We start from the raw sequence: 20,250 nt of genomic DNA, 5'->3' as shown, positions 1-20,250 counted from the left end.
ATTGTGTTCTTATTATGATTTTTTATGACCCCATTTCCTTTATTTTCTTTGTGGTTATTGTGATAGGTTTAGCTTACTTCGCATTTGTAAAACTTCCTTCCATATTCTTTGTTGATTTCTCTGTTTTCAGCAACTAGGCCATCGTAGGTGGTGACTTTGTGATTTCAGATGCTTTGGAGAAGATGGGATGAGGTCCTATTTACATGTAGCATCCAAGTAGCCTAAGGGATTTAGCAATTGTAGGCTGGAGTTAAATTTGTTGTCACAAGACCTAAAAGCTGAATGTCTCAGGTGATCTGATACATTCGTGGTATGTTTGTGATCGCCTCAGATTTTTAGAACAATTGGTCTGCACATGATTGCATATAATTTATATAAATTGTAGAGCAGACTGCCTTATGCAGATTACATACTTTTAAAAAGTTTGAAGTAGGTGAAGGTTACACTTCATAAAAACATCAGAATTGAAGTTAAATTGTTGTCACAAAACCTAAAAGCTGAATGTCTTTGGTAATATAATTCATTAATGGTACTTTTGTGATCATCTTGGATTTTGAGAACAATTGGTCTGCACAAACTTGCATATCAATTTGATAAGCAGACTGCGTTAAACAGATTATACACTATTGGCATGTTATTCACTTATTTGATCAATAAGATTTTGATTGCTTGCGCAGTTGCGTTTCAAAATTCCAGTCGAGTTTTCAAAGTATGCTATTACTTGAAGTCTTGAGCAGCTATTCACCTTCTACAGCAGCATCAATGAGCTTCTGCAGCATAAAATATTTCCTTTGTGCTAATCTGAGTGTTATTCAACCTCCCCACTATCGATATGCTACTGTATACGATTGCCTCAGACTCAACTTTCTTGATAGAGCTCTCTTACTCCCTTAGGAGCTCTTGCACCTTGAAGCAAGCACGTGCAGTATCTTGCAGCAGAAACCAATGCTGTAGAATCAATTTTTTTAACTTGGGTAAATCTCAACTATTCAATAAACCTCAGTCAAGACTCAAGGTGTGGTGTTTCCTTTGACATTCTATCAATTGGGAGAAATAAATGCAATTCAGTTAGGCGGAGGCTTTTACATTATCAAAATCATTTATGCTCCATTTTGATAGGCTTCCCACAATTGATTTCTTATTATGACAGTTCTGTCCTAGAAAAAATAATAGGCAGTAGGAACAATGTTAGTCCCATGTATATGCTGATCATACACACAAGGTGTCCCTTTTTCTTTCTAGAGATTTGTACTTGCACTCTCTTTTCATATTGACTTATGCGCACATATAAAGTATTCTCATTAATTTTCAGCATAAACAGCATGAATATGTAATAGGATACCTTAGTTCTGACTTCTGAGTCTTATAAGTTGTAAGATTATGGCTGCATTGACTCCTAGTTCGTGGGTTATCTCTAGCTGTCTGTGACACCTTGCAGTATGTGCTGCCCTCAAATATAGCCATGGCGTTTCTGGATTTCGTTTCTTTGGTCGCTGTTTAGTAGATGATTTTGAAGCCGGGCCTGACTCAGGCCTGTTCCCTAATTGCATTGATTATGTTATTATATACAATATAGCATATTTAGCACATGTAAAATCCTTGATTGAGCTAAGATCATGGGTAATTAATGTGTTCTTGATTTTTTTCTCAACAACAGATAAAGCCAGGATTTAAACCACGGGGGTCAAAGTATAAACATTTTGTAGAATAAACATTTTGTTGGGTAAATTACGTATTTGGTTCATATAATTTATATCATAGCCCGGTTTGGATTCAGCTTATTAACGTCTGCGTTTTCAGTTTGCGTGTTTTTTTTATTTTTTATTTTTAGTAGTAGTTGTTAACTTTTCTTCAGTCTACAGTGCACATTAATGGGTCTTGTGCACTATTCACAGGACTCATAAACTTCATTTTTCAGTAACTTTTTCATTAAAAATGGGTCTCACAGCACTATTCACATATTTAAAAATTATTTTGCTATAGTGTTTTCAGTTTTTAGTTTTTAGCAAAATAAGCTGTATTCAAATGGACCCCCATATTTCACTTTAATCCCTAACCTTTCAGTTGTATCAATTTGGTCTCTAACTTTTCAGTCATGTGTTAATTTAGTCCCAACCGTTATCTTTTGGATGGAAAAATTTGACATGTCAAACGGTTTAAATAAAAAATTAATTTATTGTCACATCAACTGTCACTTGGACTAACATATTAGCATAATCTTAAATTTTAAAAAATAAATAAACATCAGAGAGGTGAAAGTGAGTAAATTTTGTGATCAAAATCCCTAACTCATGTCTATAAAAAAAAATCCCTAACTTATGATTGCTTCACGTTTTGGTTCTCTAGAGAGAAAAGGTGAGGCACTACGTTTTCGTCCAGACTCCTTCTATATTCCATCTTCGATATTTCAGACTATTTGACAAGCAACATTAATCATAACTTTGTGCATATAGGAACTCTCCCTTGTATATAACTTTTTAAACCTGTTACTTTACTACCGCTCTATTTGTTTCAGCAATGATGTTTTCTAGAAAATGAGTCATTTTCCAAGAAGCATTTTCTATAAAACTATCTCATTTTTCAATATTTGATAGCAATTTTAAATGAGCTGAAAAACAACCTCCTAACTTCCCTTATTTAGTTTGATGTGAGATAGAGTTGTTTTTCAAAAAAAAAATTAATGGAAAACAATCTCTAAAAATAAGCCGTACTTTTTATATTGACTAAAGATAGTTTTCCTTAGACTTATCTTTTTTTTATACTATCAAACACTAGAAAACACAAAAAATTATCTTTACACAAAGTTTTCCATTGAAACAAACGAAGCATACATGGAAAGTAATATGCGCTGAACCTATCTTTTCGCTGGTGAAGAATTGAATTGGAATGTGACATATTATCTGGATAGTAATGGACCTTTATGTTGCTACATCTCTTCAACAACACAGTTACGTAATTTACCCCATTTTGTTTTTCATGAAATTCAAACTAGCATATTTTTTTAATGTTAACAAATTATTGACAAAAGAGAAGTACAAAAAATTGTTTCGTAGTAAATTACAACTTATTCTTAAAAAAGGGAAATCCACGTTATTTTAAATCACAAAATGATCTATGATTTTTTTTAGAGAGTTTCAACTTATGACGTCCGTTCCTGATGATAGCTTTTTATTATCAGACCAAGACACCAATCAGTTTCTGGTATAGGCGAGGATTGAAACCTAGATCTTTTATACAACCATCAGAGACTTTATCAGTTGAATTAACTAGAACCCACAATCTATGATTTATTATGTACTAAAGTTTGTATCTATATCCATTTTAATGGCCGAATCAAAAATAAAAATCTCCAAATTAATCAGATATAGGATTTGATCCTAATTGAGTAATTATGTTGATTCAATTACAATTCGAATACACACACATATATAGTATTATATACATACTCAAATGTTTCAACATTTTCTTATCTTAAAATTCTATTGAGCCAAAAATTACGAAGAATATATAGGTGAGTGTGAGGGAGAGCAAACAAAAACAAGAAAAAAGGTTCTGGCTGTATTAATGAGGAAATGACCCCTGAACAGTGCTGCCTTGGTTGCTACAACTCACAAAAGGTTTGGGAAGGCGGCTGATGGGACAAGCACTCAAGTAGTATCCTACATGATCAACAAATGAAGGGCCAAGATCAACTGAAAGGGGATATATAATGTAAGAAATCCTCCAGGAAAAAGGGATCGGGAATTAGAAATAGAGAATACTGTAGCAATTTGTATCATCTTTGAAACCTTTGTAACCAAGCACTAAAGAAATAATAAGAACAACAAGCTCCTCAGATGAGGGCCGAGGATAGAATTTCACACTTTAGTCCACATCCTTGTTATTCAATCCACTCATAACTATGTCTAGTTGTTGTAACCCTCACTAATGCCTAGTTCTTAAACTCATTCTTTATAAATTTATTGTATTGGGCTAGTTGGGCCTAAGTTCACTTATCCAATAGATGAAGTACTCAAACCCCGTCCCTACAATTGGCGCTGTCTGTGGGAATAACTTGTGTGTTAGTAAGGATAACAATCAAGCATCAAAGGATCAGGCCCTCATCAAGCAGGCTCCCATCAGCCTGAATCGGCTAGATCCCAACAACATGGTAACTTTTCCAACCCTGAGCGTGATCGAAATGAAGAGTATGGAAGGTTTCGAGAAGAAAGTGTGCACACCACTCAAACCAGCAGAAGCCACTCTTGTGTGGGCAGTCACGTGCTCCAAAGACAAAATAACAACCGGGCCATGCAACCAGAAGAAGTTAGGAGTCACATATCCCAGAGACAAAATGATAAACAGGCCATGCAGTGAGAAATAGACGACTTGAAGAGAAAGTTGCGCCATGCATAATGAAAGCAGTCTCATTCTAGCCCTGACATGCCCTCCGATGATGAAAGAGATGATGACTATAAGCAAAGATCGAGAACTCCTTTAAGTGAGACCTTCTCTCACAAAGAAGAGCATTACCGGAGGCGTAAATGTAAAAACCCATCTCCTAGGGGCTTAAGAAACGATGCCATGAGCAGGGCACTGGATCAACTCTCTAAGTCACCTTTCACACGCCACATAGAAAGGGCTACACTTCCTTGACGATTCCAGTAGCCAACCTTCACCATTTATAACGACAAAACAGACCCCGTGGAGCATGTGAGCCAGTTTAACCAAAGGATGGCTGTCCATTCTAAAAATGAAACGCTGATGTGCAAGGTTTTCCCATCTAGCTTGGGACCAATGGCGATGAGGTGATTCAATGGCTTAAAGACGAATTCCATAGATTCGTATAGGCAGCTAACCAAGCCTTTGGCTCCCATCTCGTTACAAACAGTAGAGCTCCTCGACCCTTGAGTGCGTTATTGACTTTATCCATGCATGATGGAGAAACTCTAAAGGCCTACTTGGATAGATATTGGGAGATGTATAATGAAATGGACGACAATTTTGATGATGTTGCCATCAGCACCTTCAAAAATAGTCTCCCAACCGAGCACGGCTTAAGGAAGTCTCTAACTGGCAAGCCTGCCACCAGTGTGCGCCAACTGATAGATCGGATTAATAAGTATAAACGAGTAGAAGAAGACTAGCTGCAAGGCAAGGGAAAAGAAAAGGTTATCCCTCAAGAGAGGAAGGATTTCAGGTCGGATCGATATAATAGCAACCACTCAAGGAGAGATTTCGTAAGGCAATCTGGAGCAACTAACACACAGATTGTCAATGCTGTATTCCGAGAAACAGTACATTGGGTGTTGGAGAAAATTAAGAATGAGTCATACTTTAAGTAGCCGAATAAGATGGCGGGAGAGTCCACGAGGCGCAATCAGAACTTTTATTGCCAATACCACTAGGACCACGGACATACCACGGAGAACTGAAGGAACCTCTGGAACTATCTGGACCAGCTAGTCTGAGAAAGAAAGCTGAAGCACATTCTGCATTATTCCAGTGGTCATCAAGGCCAGACCCATCAGGAGCCCTAAAGAGATACTGCCCTGAGGCCACCCGTAGGGACGATCAATGTAATCTTGACCGCGCCAGGCAGAACAGGCGTGCGCCCTTCATAAGTGTTATCTATGGCTCAAGTGCCTGCCGAGGAATCCTAGCCAGAATCAAAGAGGGCCAGAATGAATTTTCACCTAATCTTGAGTTTTTCAGAAGAAGACAAGATTGGAACCACCCAATCCTATGATGATGCACTGTTGATCACTCTCAGAATCGGGGGCTACGATGTGAAAAGAGTGATGGTGGATGATGGCAGTGGGGCCGAGGTATGTACCTCGACCTCTACAAGGGGTTGAGGTTAAAACCGGAAGATTTGATGCCCTATAACTCTCCTTTGATGAGCTTCAATGGGAAGCTTGTTATTCCGAATGGCATGATTAGGCTACACATCCAGACCGGCTTAGAGATAATAGAGGTGAACTTTATCGTTGTGGACACCTACTCTCCATATACAGCCATCGTCGGTAGGCCCTAGCTCCATACCTTGGGGGTTGTTACCTTCTCCTTGGACCAAAAGGCAAAATTCCCATCAGGGACCAAGTTCTCAAAATTCGTGGTTGCCAATCCACAGCAAGGCAGTGTATAGTGGTTGCCATTTCACATCAGCTCGACGCAGAGTCCTCGACCTCTGCTAAAAAGAACTTATAGTAATCAAAGGCCCCGGTGTCGCCTCCTGATACAGCTACCGAGGAGGCAAAATGTGAAGATCTAAAGAAGGTGGTCATTGGTGGTGATCCAGAGAAGTTCTTTCAGGTCAGGGCTAAGTTGCCTCTTCAGGAGAAGCAGGAGTTGATTGAGTTTCTCAAAAGAAATATTGACGTATTTGCATAGGATGCCTGTGATGCTCCAGGGATTGATCCAGCCTTCATCTATCACCATCTCAATACCAACCCGTCCATCACTCCTAAGAAGCAGCCACCTCGGCACCTATCAAGAGAGCATGCTGATGCGATTAGGGACAAAGTGAAGAAGTTTAAGCGTGCGGGGGCTATCAAAGAGGTTTTTTTTACCCTGAATGGTTAGCCAACACCGTGTTGATCAAGAAGACAAGTGAAAAATAGGGGGTTTGTGTAGGCTTCACGGACCTAAATAAGGCATGCCCAAAAGACTCGTTCCCCGTGCCTCAGATAGACCAGCTGGTGGATGCAACTGCGGGCCAACCTTGGATGAGCTTCTTAGATGCCTTTCAAGGCTATCATCAAATACGACTAGCCCCAGAGGATCAGGAGAAGACAGCCTTCGTGACACCTATTGGGAACTACCACTACAAGGTAATGTCATTCGATCTGAAGAATGCAGGGTCCACTTATCAAAGGATAATGACGAGGATGTTTGAGCTGCAATTAGGCAAGTACGTTGAAATCTATGCTGATGATATGCTAGTGAAGAGTAAAGTGATGTCTGAGCATTTAGGAGACCTCTGCAGCACCTTTGATGTCTTAAGGAAGCACAAGCTGTGCCTGAATGCTTCCAAATGCTCATTTGGCGTGGGATCAGACAAGTTTTTAGGCTACATGGTTACTCATAAGGGAATTGAGGTTAAGCCTGACCAGATCAAGGCTATTAATTATTTAAAACCACCACAAAACGCCAAGGAAGTCCAAAAGCTTACTAAAATGATCGCAACCTTGAATCAATTCATTTCCAGGTCGGCAGATAGATGCATACCATTCTATCTCTTGATCAACAAGTGGAAAGGATTTAAGTGGTCTGAGGACTGTATTGTGGCCTTCCAGTAATTCAAGGAGTACCTATCCCGGCTACCTATCATGTCCAATCCTGAGGCCGATGAAGTCCTATTCGCATATATTACTGTGGTCCCTCACGCTGTAAGCTTGGTGCTAATACGGGATGACAATGGCTTCAAAAACCAGTCTATTATGTGAGCAAGTCACTACATGAAGCTGAGGTCAGAGACTTACCCTTAGAGAAAGCCATATTAGCTTTGGTCCATGCTACGCGAAAGCTTCCCCATTACTTCCAAACCTACACAGTGGTTATTCTAACCCAACTACCCTTGAAGTCTGTACTTCGGACTGCTGATTACACTGGAAGGATTGCCATATGAAGCACAATTCTGGGAGCTTTTGACATCAAGTATATGCCTTGGACCTTTATAAAAGGCCAGGTCCTGGCTGACTTGACGGTCGAATTTGCTGAACTACCAGTAGAAATAGTAGCAGAGGAGCGAACATGGAGGGAAAATCCGTTGGGGTAATCTCTATGCCAAGATCCCCATGTTCGAAGGTGTATGTTGATGGCACAGCAAATCAAAAAGAGTCCGAAGTGGGGGCTAGTCCTAGTATCTCTTGAGAAGACCATCATAGAGAAGTCCCTAAAACTTGGGTTCTCGGCCACAAATAACAAAATCAAGTATGAGGCATTGTTAAAAGGAATGGCCATGGTGCAGAAAATGGGTGCTACCAAGAACCCATCCTTTGAAAAGTTGGGACCTAATTGGAAAGGACCATACCGAATTATTTCAGTAGCAGGGATAGGTGCATACTATTTAGAAGACTCAGATGAAAAAACTGTACCTCGTCCATGGAATGTAAATAACCTGAGAATGTATTATTATTAATAAAAGCATTTCTCTCATTCAAATTTTAAGTCTATTATGATTATATGTCTTGTATTTTGGCAACCAACTAAGTACTAGATAGAACCAAGGTCTTGCATGGGCCTCGGACTCAAACTTATGGGGAAATTAGTTACTTCAAGAAGAATCCAAGTGCTAGACGGAACCAAGATCTTGCATGGTCCTCAGACTAAAACCTATGGGGAAACTAGTTACTTCAAAAAGAATCTAAGTACTAGACAAAATCAAGGTCTTGCATGGTCCTCGGACTCAAACCTATGGGAAAACTAATTACTTCAAGAAGAATTCAAGTGTTAGACGAAACCAAGGTCTTGCATGGTCCTCAGACTCAAACCTATGGGGAAACTAACTACTTCCAGCAAGAGCTTAAGTAACAAGTAGAATCCAAATGTTGGGCAGATCCTCGGACCACAATCTTTGAAGAAATTAGCAAGATCAAGCATTCGTGCAAGTTGCAAATACAGCCTAAGTATACACTCGGTACCTTGGATCATTTACTCGGCCCCCACCCCCTAAAGATGTAAGCAAACACAAACTAAGTGTCCCCTTAATGCCAGTGAGTTAGAATTTAAAGGTCTAATTTTAGATATGGTATGTACATAACCATTTTTACCCATTAGGATAACCAAATCATGAGACAAAAGATTCACACTACGAACTTGGCATTTTTTATATAGACCATTTGATAAGGGTAAGTTGCAGTGAAGAGATTGCTCATCCACCATTTGTAACTTAAGTGGAAATTAATATTCTAGACTTAGTACTTTTCGCTGTTGATTCAAAATGGAATGCAGCTCAAGCTGTTGATACTGTTTGGTTAACAATCAAGGCATGAGCGATATAAGTAAGAGAAATCATTATTAAAAAAAAAGTAATAAAAATAATAATAATAACAATAAACACATAATGTAAAAAAGGAATTTCATACATTCAATCTAACAGTCTCATTACAATAATTCCAATGTTCCAAAAAAAGAAAAAGAAAAAAAAAAAGGAAGGGGCAAACCTAAAACAGAAGCTAGCCAAGATGGCCTATTTCTTCAGCTTTATCTTGATTCCTTCCTTGGAGAGCTGAGTAGAAACGGGCTCAGGATCCTTGGAGCCCTAACTTGGGGGAACAGTCTGAAAGGGCTCAACTGGGAGAGATGACTCCTCAGCATGAAAGGCCTGAGCATCAGCTATAGACTCTACAGTCTCTCAGGGTGCTTCAGGGTTCAGGCCTTCATTTGTTTTTGTCGCCCTAGAAAGCTCTCTCTCCTTGGCTAGCTCATCAGGAGCGGTTATAACCAGAGCAGATTTAGGTCAAGCAGTCTCAGCCTCCTCAGGAGCAACCTCAATCTCGGAGCTAGAGATGGCAGTTTCCTGGATGGCAGGAGAGTAGTATACATTCTTCACCTTCCACAGATCTAACGACGCCCCAACTCCAGCTTGTTTAAGGGCTTCATTCCAAACCTGGGAACAATAAAGCCTGTATACCCCAGGTACTTGAGCCTTGAGAGTGGCCTGGGTCTCAGCCATTCCCAAGGCAAAAGCCTCCTCCTCAGCTTTCTCTTTAGAGCTCTTAGCCTCTGTCTTAGCGAACTCTGCCTCTTCCTTAGCCCTTAAGGCTTCATCCCTAGCCCACTCCATGACATTCTTGGCCCCGTCTACCTTGGCCAACTTCTTCTGTAGATCAGTGATTTGCTTCTTAGTAATCTTTAGCTGACCCTTAATTTGAGTAGGCGCCTTATCTGGTCCTCGGCTTGTTTTTAAGCGCTAGCTAGGCCTGATTCAGGGCTATCTCTGGCCCTTGTCATCTCTTCAGATCCTCCCTTGCTTTCAAGAGATCACCCTCAGAGTTTTTAAGGGTCCACACAGCATTCAGGCGCTTGTCACACTCGAGCTTCAAGGCCCTGCTCTAGTTGTTGGCTGCCTCTTCCAACCTATAAGTGGCTTGTATAGCCTGCCAATTGAAACAAGCACACGATAAGTTGGAAACCAAAGAACAAAAATCAATGGAGTCACAAGTGTTAGAAGTCTTACCATGCCCAAGTACCTTTTGAGGTTAAGGAAGATCTCCTACCTCCTTAAATCCCCCAACTTGGCCATATCGGCGGGGAGTAGTAGGGACCTCTCCAGCGTATCGGCCACATAAGTGCCTTCACCCCCTCAGAAGTTCCTAAGGGAGGTGTTGTCCATCAAAAGTTCCCCATGGATCATTGGGCTAGAGAGCCAGGCCTGAGGCTCGGACTGTGTGGTGACTTCTTTTTCTTGGCCCTGGTGCCCCATTTTTAGTTGCTTTGAAGCTCGTCGGGCTTCATCTTCCTCCTGAGAGGAGCGAGATCTCTCCCCATCCATTGGCTCTTTGCCTTTGGAAGCCATCTTCCTTTTTGGATCAGCGGGCTAGGGCTGAGGAAGTAGAGTCGGCTGAGGAGGAGAAGGAAGTTTGGACTGTGGAGATGGTGGCCTTGATTGGGTGGAAGATGACCTGGTCTGAACAGGCTGAAGCTTGGGTAGAGGAGGAGGAAGCTTGGATTGTGGCTTCCCCGGCACGTCCTTCCCCGGTTAGCCCTCAATTAGGTTGACAAGTTGGTTTGAGGTTTTCTTTGAAAACCTATCTCAGCCTAAAAAGAAGTCCCTACTGATGAGAGATCCGCTTCAATCAAACTAAGGTCGCCCAAATCACTAGAGGGATCCTCAAATAGATTAACTTGGTCGAATACACCAAATTCATCCTCGAACGAACCCAAATCAATGACCTCTTCTTCGCTTTCTACTCTTCCTCCCTCGGCCTTTGTAGCCTAATGGGATGAAGAAGGGCCTGCCAATGAAACACCTTCTGAGATAGGAGATCCTTCGCGAAGCAAGAACCCGTGTTCTGCTACAGTGATTCTATGAAACCGAGGATCTTTGGCTATGATCACGTACTTCAGAGCTGAGAATGGTTTCTGGATGGGATCGTACGCGAGGATCTTGTGAGCGGCTCTGATTTGGTTGTCTGCTTCGTTCACAAAGACCTTCACCTTAAGGATGGTTTCCAAATCTTCCCGGTTGACCAAGTGACGGTGTCGTTCAAAGGCGTGTGGATCTGCAAAAAAGAAAGCATATTCATATTAGCAACCAAACAATGCAAATTGTGATAACACAAAAGATCAACCCTCTCCTATTCTAAATACCCCACCTGGTACCCCTCCTTTGTCGGACAATGAAGGCCGTCATGCCACTCCCCGGACACGATGAGAAAGTCCTTATTTAACCCCTTGCTGGACTCGGGGAGGCACTGAATAAGCCGAACCTTATCATCCCTCGTCTTCATATAATAAGGTTTACCCTTTAGGTGTTAGAGGTTGTAGCACTAGTTTACATCGTGATGGGTTAACCTCAACCCCATTTTCTCGTTTAAGGTGTCCACACAACCTAGGATCTTAAACACGTTGGTGGTGCACTGGGTGGGAGCTAATAAAAAATGCCTAAGGTAGTCCCTCATCACCAGCTCCATAAGGATTCTCATACCACCTTCTATAAAGGCGATTATGGGAATCACTACTTTACCCTCTTGCCTCTTAAAATGCCACTCCCCTTCTTCACAGTATCTCAAACCTACATTACTGGGTATCCTATAATCGGCGATGAATTTCTCCATTGCCTAGTCAGACTCAACTAGCTTTTTAAACTTACCCATCCCTAGGAACGGCTAAAAGACTCAAGGAAGGACGAAAGAAAGAGAGGAATAAGAGGAAAAGAAACCTAGAAGAGAGAAAACATGAGTTAGAGAGAGAAGAAAACTTACAGAAATGAGGAAAAACTCCTCGGATAGGCTTTTATGCTGAAAAGGGACGTGAGTTTAGTTGGAGATTTGACCGAACTCAGGATATGTGCACAAAAACTCTTGAGTGTAAAAGTAAAGACGAAAATCGGTTCAAATGGGCATTTATACCTCCAATTAAAAATAACCGTGCGGGTTTTCCCGCCCATAAAGTTAAAGAAATCTCCACCGTTAGATTACCATCACACTGTTGAACATGGGGAGCACAGAGCCGCTAAAATTTAATGAAAGCGCGCTCCGTATACCGAAGCACTAGGAACGTGCCTTGGACAGGTGAAAAGACTCTGGCACTAACGGAAGACAAGACTTGACAAGTCATGACAAAGGCCTAAGGACATCAAAATCCTCATCTCCGTTCGAGGAGCTGGACAGCAGGACTTTAAGGGGCTATTGTGGGGTCAACGAATTTGGCAACCCCGGTCCATTTTATATTAAGCCTAAGGCCTATGCCGAGGAGGAAAAAATTTCCGTGGACGAACGAAGAAAGTCCAAATTGCCAAGAAACATCGCTGAGGACAATCCTGTTCTCGGCCAACTAAGATCACAGAAGGGAAAAGCGGTACGCCATCAAAGGCAGCCTCCAGAGCATCCCAAGAAAAAGGACAAGTACAATGGGTCAGCCATGGGAGCATAGTGGAGGAGCAGTTCAAGGAGAAACTGTCACCTCCGCATTAAATGCCCACAACTAACGTTCTAGCCGCATTAATAAGGAAATGACTCATGAACAGTACTGCCTTAGTTGCTGCAACTCACAGAAGGTTTGGAAAGGCGGCTGATGGGACAAGCACTCGAGTAGTGACCTACATGATCAACAAATGAAGTGCCAAGATCAACTGAAAAGGGATATATAATGTAACAAATCCTCCAGGAAAAAGGGATTGGGAATTAGAAACAAAGAATACTGTAGCAATTTGTATCATTTTTGAAACCTTTGTAACCAAGCATTAAAAAAATAATAAGAACAACAAGCTCCTCAGATGAGGACCGAGGACATAATTTCACACTTTAGTCCACATCCTTGTTATTCAATCCACTCATAACCATGTCTAGTTGTTGTAACCCTCATTAAGGCCTAATTCTTAAACCTGTTCTCTATAAATTTTTCGTATTGGGCTAGTGGGCCTGTGTTCACTCATCTAATAGAAGAAGTGTTCAAACCCCGTCCCTACAAACACCATTTCAATACATAATAAATAAATATTTTAATTACTTTTTTGAAATTGATGAGTGGTGACCCATCAATTTGTAATAGTTACTAAATATCCTAACATCGCTCTATGTATAAATAAATAGTGGCCAAGCACAATCAAAACATATTTTCATTAGGACAAAGTTTGGTTACAACTCTCACTAAAAAAATTAACATAATTACATATATTGAAAATCTAATCGTTAAATTACACGTTTTTTATATTTCAAAACACATGTCAAATTTCATACCATTCGAATGTTATTTACTATTCGATCCATAAACTTATTTTTTATGTAAAATTTTAGACTACAAATACTTGAAATTTTAACATTTTATTGATGATATAATTATTGATTTTTGATCTTTTAAAAATTTTGCAATTATGCAAGATATAATTGAAAATTTAATCCAATTGTGTATTTGACAAAATTCATATCCAATAAAAAGATATTAAATGGAGTTGTAACTATTTACTACAACCAAGTTTGTAACCAAACTTACCCTTAGTCTTCACCTAGTTTCGTCCCTAGTCTAATCAAAGGTCTCCATAGGTCAAATGTACAATCTATATATTTGGGCATTCCTTTATAGCTTACTGTATAAACAATACTGAGATTTGGGTTTGAGCGGTGTTAATGGATCTAAGTTTGTTTGTGTTCTATGGGGGTGAATATGGGTTAAGTGGTGGTGTTGGATTATTAGGTTGCTGGTAATTGAAGTTTGGTGGTAGTGGTGAATAGAACTATGGCATCAACACATTTGGTATGCTATAATGGTTATTACAATGTAATTGGAATCAATATTACAATGAATGTAAGAAGTTGTAATGTAATCTTGATTCTTATTCATAGTGTTTGGTGATGATACTAGAATAGAATCCTAAAATATCATATTTTAGTCACATTTTTCTAAGATATCCTTTCTTTTTGTGGGGTTTTCTATGCATTTTATTATATATAAGATTATTATGTTGTTCATAATTAATATATTGGTACTTCAATGAAATTTGTTTGAAGATAAGTTAAAACAAATGAATTAAAGATTTTTTTTTCTAATGAATTAAATATATATTGTTAAGAACCTAGAGGTTCCTAATAGGGTTGGGTATGAATTGTAGGGAGATTGATGGAATTGTAAGGAAATTGACTTAATTCGATGTAGTCACCCTCCATATATATAGAGAGAGAGAGAGAGAGAGAGAGAGAGAGAGAGATGCACTGATGCACTAAGAAATTGGTTTATTCTTCAATTGATATCTAATGTTGAATTACAATCATGTATTTATAGGAGACTAGCTCTAATGTCATTGGCCCATATGGCTCAAGATAATTGACTAGTTAATTCAACATGTGCTCTATGAATTAAGATATGTGTTAAATGAGCTAGATGTGCTCAAATCCTAAGGGGTTGTTTGGATCCCAAAAATCTATAACTCCTCGCTCATAACTCAAATATCATCACTCCTCACTCATCACCCCATCACTCATTTCTCATCACTCAAAATATCCCAAAAATCACCTACCCTAGTTTGGCACCTTTAACCCAATCATGGTTTTCAATTACAAAAACCCCAAAACGCGAGCCCCACTGTCTGACCTACCACTGATAATTGTGGTAGGTGTTTTGTTTAATTGGGTCATTAGAGCCATTGGTAGCACAGTGTTGGCACATGGAATCTGAAAACTAAGGTGACATAGTCTGACCGTGGGCCCCAATGCTTGCTAAAAATTACACAAAATGCCATCATTACTCATGTCTCTATTTTCAGAAACTCCAAAAACTTGTTTCCAAATTCGCTCTCATCACTCAAAATCCAAAGAATTGAGCGATGGGTATATCATTGAGTCAGGACGTCCAAACAAGCAGTGGCATGTGGGGTCCGCTGGTTTTGGGTTATGGGTGATGGGGGATGGAAATCAAGAAATCCAAACAACCCCTAACTAACTCATCCTAATCCTAATTTTAACCAGCTAGCTAACTACCTAACTAAAGGATTATAACAATTATTTCATATTACTAACATATATACAGTATACGATTTCACACAGTTATAAAATAGAAAACTATTGAATATGATTTCTCATTTTCAAAAATATAATATTACAATTAAAAAAAAAAAAAAAATAGTTTGGTTCAATTTTTTTTTTTTTTTTTTTTTTGATATTATTCATTTTGAAAAAGTTGTGATTTTAAAAAGTATGATATAAAATTGGATTTTTATTTATTTATTTATTATTTTATAAATTTAAATATTTGATAAAAGCCGTTAAAAAATGTTTTTTGAAAAGACTGAATGTTTAGCTAAAACTTATGAAATTGAGGTGTAAATTACTATAAAGGACAAAACATATATATAAGATGGTTTCACCTTCTTATCAATAATAATAATTTTATTAAAAAAATTAATCATAAGGATAATCATTTTTTATACTAATAATGATAATTCTTATTTCAATAATTGGTTTTTTTTTTTATTACTATTAATGAATAGTATACATTATTATAAGAGTGGTTCTAAGATCATAAATTATTTCACAACTTTTTTACTACGATTCTAACCGGTTATTTATCACTTACACATTGTGAAGGTCCCTTTTTGACAGTGTCTAGGTCCAAGCTGAAGCGAGGGCCCCCGGGAGGGCCTTTTGTTGTAGTTTGAAGGGACTGGGCTTGGTTCATCGCAGCTAAATGGGCTGTTTACAAACCAAGTGGTGCACAGAGCAAGAATCGTACAATACGTACATACTCGCAAGCAAGAATATATGTATTGAACAGTAAGGAAAACAGCAAAGGAAAACAACGTAAATAAGAAACACGCAAATAACTGTTAAGGATCCTCAGACCCGTGTAAAATATTTCATTATTTTTCTTAATTATGGGTTACAATATGCTCATTAAGACGTGTTACAATGTCCAAATAAGTTCAAAAATTACAGACTTAGATGGCTATCTAGGCTTATAAGACTTGCAAAGTTCGAATCCCTTTGAATCCAAATATGTTCTACAGTGACTAATTTTTGGGATATCGGGCGATATTTCCCTATTTTCTCTGAGTTATTTTATAGAGTTTTCTCAATGATTCTGTTGTGATTTACTATTGCTGATCGTCTCTTCAATGTTGGCTGCTTTTCCATTTTATAGTGTTACTCTAGGGTTTCGGGGTACCGCTGATTCCCCTCCCCTATTTCCTTGGGCCCTAGAGCCCAGGCCCCAGGCTGTGCCAGCCATTTTGATGGCTGGTACTTTCCTTGCTTCTCATAGCTTCCTTCTTTTTGCGCTGTTTCCCTAAAAGCTTCTCGCTGACTTTCTATTCCGAGGTGTTCTTAGAGGACTGACTTCTTAATCTCTCTTCCTTCAAGACTTTTATACCTTACCTTTTCAGATTCAGTTTTTTGGCTACCTTCTTCTTGTCATTTTTCCAAAGTGAGCGGAATCCATTCCTGCTGGGTTGAAGGTTTTCTCAGCTATTTCCCTTTATAGTTCTTCATTCTGGGTTCCCCGAGGTACCACCCCTTGTTCATGATGGCTACTCCAAGCCTTCTGATTCCTTGCTGCATCGCTGGGTGCTTAAGAAGGATGTATTTGTCCTTCATTTTTTTGTGTTTCTAGGTGCTCTTTTTGAACTGTCTCAATCTCCTTCCCAGCTGTGTTGCACGCCCCGAGGATCCTGAGCCCCTAGCAGCCTTTGGGTATCCCAGGCCAATTCCTTTTACTGGATTTCTTTTGATTTTCTGGTTTTGGCAGGCTAGGCCTATTTCCTTTCTTTCTTTCGCCTGTTTCTAAGGCCTATCTTCTCATGAGTTCAGGGCTTTAGATCTTTTGGGCTTACCATCCTTTTCCCTTGTGGTAAGCTTAACCACTTTAATATTACTTCCTATGGAGTTGGCCCATTGTGCTATTTTTAGGTTTGGTGTTATGATTTCTTTTAGACCTTAACACACATAGTCCCACTATTTTTTTTTTTTTTTTTTGTCTCTCACACTTTGTTGCATCACAGTTAGTGGTGGAGCTAGAATTTTTTTTTTTAGGGGTGCCAAGCTATATATATAATTAAATCCAAAGAATAACACACACACACACATATTATTGCTTATACATGAAATGTTTAATTTTGATTTAACATATACACTTTAATTTAATGACCTATGTATGACATAAGAGTAATTAGAGGGAATGAAAAATGCATTAGCCAACAATATAAAAGCATTACATGTGTGGGTTCTAGTTAGCTCAACTGGTAAAGTCTCTAATAGTTGTATAAGAGATCTGGGGTTCAATCCCCGCCTACACCAAAAACTAATTGATGTCTTGATCTAATGATAAAGAGCTGTCATCAGGAGTGGACACCATAAGTTGAAACTCTCTCTCAAAAAAAAAAAAAAGCATTACATGTTTTTTTGATAAAAATCTATGGGGCCATTAATGAAATTTATGTCCCAACTTTTTTTTTTTTTTACCAAAAATACAAGAGGGAGGGAAGATTTTTGAAAATCCAAGATCCCTTCCCTCCACCCCTGATCACAATTGTAACAAAAAGTTATGAAATAATTTGTGTTCCCCTTTTTTTTTCTTCTTATTATAAAAGATTATCATGTATATTTTATAAATACTAGTGTGGGGGGTCCTATTTTTCAAAAAATGAATGCAACCACACATTCTCTATTCACCCATCACCACATATTTTCTTGAGCATCTACAACCACACTTTTCTCTATTCACCCATCACTCTCTCTCCCTCTCTTTCTCTCTTTGATTCTCCAAAGGATCTTACCATCTCAAGGACACTTTTGGGGAATCCTCTCAGGACACCTCCACACTTACCTGAGAAACCATTTCAGGTGCTCTGTTACTTTCCCGAGGAACCCTCATAAGCATTCTTGAGGAACCCTTTCAGTTGCTCCACACTCTTCCAATAAGCCCTCTTGAGGAACCATCTCAGGTGCTCCATTACTTTTTCGAGGAACTGTCTCATGGACAATCTTAAGGAACCATCTCAAGTACTCCACTACTCTCCTGAGGAACCACCTCAGGTACTTCACTGCTCTTCCAAGGAACCCTCTTAGGGACACTTTCGAGGAACCCTCTCATGGACACTCTCGAGTAACCATCCTGGGTGCTCCTTTACTCTCCCGAGGAACTGTCTCAGGTGTTCCATTACTCTTCCAAGGAACCATCTCATGTATATACTCTTCCGAGGAACCCTTTCAAGTACTCTTTGACCCTTTCGAGCATCTTCTCTCGAGGATGCTCACCCTAAACTCTTGCGGTATCTAGCTTCAGCAAAGCTTCTTTCGATTAACAAATTTATTGTAGAAAAGACAATTGAATCATATTTGGACCCACTGCAATTAGTGTGTGTTTGTGTTATAATTAGTAAACAAAAAATAATCAGCTTTCTCCATTTGGAGTGAGAAGTGAGAACTTTTGAGATTTCTCTCTCCGTCAAAGGAGAGCATTCAAGTGCGAGAGAGGCAAAGATGCCATTGGTGTGTCCAACGAGGTGCTAGGTAGCGAGATTGATGAGTTTGGGAGGCGTGAGGTGGCGAGATTAAGGTGAATCCAACGAGGTTGAGGTGCAAGACCAGTCCAACTAGGTTAAGAGCATCTCCAGTGGCTTGGGCATCCGGCTCTGTTAGCTAAATTTTGGAGAATAACGTACACTGTAGATGCTCCAACGTGCTCCAACAGCTTCGGCAAATGCAATTTTTTTTTTTGGCTAATGAACAGTAGCCCATCAAGTCTGATGGGCTACTGTTCATTCTTCAAATATATATTTTCTATTATAATAATGATGTGGTGTATAAAAAAATGTTGGAAGATGTGTAATTGTTAAAAAAATAATAAATAATGAATGAAAAAATAATATCTAAATGAGATAGAGAATGTGATAGAGAATTTGTTGGAAGTGTATTTGAAAAAGTGAGTAGGCAAAAGCTAAATGTTACTGTTCATTAGCCAAACAGTACAAAAATTTGGCTAATCTGCTGGAGATGCTCTAAAGGCAGTGAGATTGAGACAATTCTGACAAAGCATGAGGTGTGGCGAATCCAGCAAGGTGAGTTTGGTCACTAGCAACGCTAATTTTCTAAGAATGGGTTGTGTTCTGAGAATGGGTTGTGTTGTGTTATTAGGGAAGAAGGGTAAAATTGGGTTTTGGGAAAAAAATGTAAGGGTATATGAGATAAAATTTCTAACGGTAGCCATTGGGTTTTTGCTGCGTTTTTTGCATTGTTCCTTTGAGAGTCCAATGCGAAATTGTGATTTTTCACATTTTCGGGTAAAAAAAAGCTGCATCCAAAATCCTTACCAAACGCAAAAAATTATGAAAATGCACCTATGTTTTTTTCTCCTTAAAAGCCAAATCAAACTGGATAGTTGCGCACATCTATCTCTCTTCCACCTCTATTTATAACTAGAGGTTCAATCGAATTGGAAATAGTTTCAGCACATGAAACTTCCTTGCTCAAAGATAATGGCAAACATTTATTGCCAATGGGATCATCCATTTCAGCTACAAAGAGAAATCCAATTTTGGCTTGTATGTCGGTGGTTGTTCCTTACCTTTTGACAATGCATGCAAGTCAATAGTAACATTAGCGTCAGTTTGACATTATAAGTTCAACTTTTATTTTTTACGGACAATTATTTTAAAATTTTACTTTTTTATTATAAAAGTATACTTTAGTATGTTTTCAAAAAAATAAAAAAATTTTAAGCAAAATGTCAACTAGTGATGTCAAGGGCCCATTTGGTAGTAGCTTTCAAGTATTGTTTCTTCAAAATGATGTAAAAATTGTAATTTAAAAATTGTTGTGACAATAAATATTTAACTTTAAACTTTAAAGTACTTATAATGCAAAAAATCTGTTTGGTACTATGATTCAAGCTACATATTTTAAAATGTGAGAAAATATAATTGTGCATTTGGTATAGTATGTTTTTTTTTTTTTTTTTAATAGTGGTAACTTTTTGATATGTACAATTAATGGAGGTGAGGAGAGATGAAGAAATATGAAAATGAAGAGAGAAGGAACATGAAAGAGAAGGGAGAAAAAGAAAGAAAAAGGTGAGGTGTGTACTTTTTAGAGAGAGGGATCTAGTTATGTTAGGTCT

The sequence above is a fragment of the Quercus suber genome, unplaced genomic scaffold (genome assembly GCF_002906115.3).
Source record: "Quercus suber isolate HL8 unplaced genomic scaffold, Cork oak 2.0 scaffold_128, whole genome shotgun sequence".
Taxonomy (NCBI): Eukaryota; Viridiplantae; Streptophyta; class Magnoliopsida; order Fagales; family Fagaceae; genus Quercus; species Quercus suber.
The sequence above is the reverse complement of the archived record's forward strand: the minus strand, read 5'-3'. Positions refer to the sequence as shown.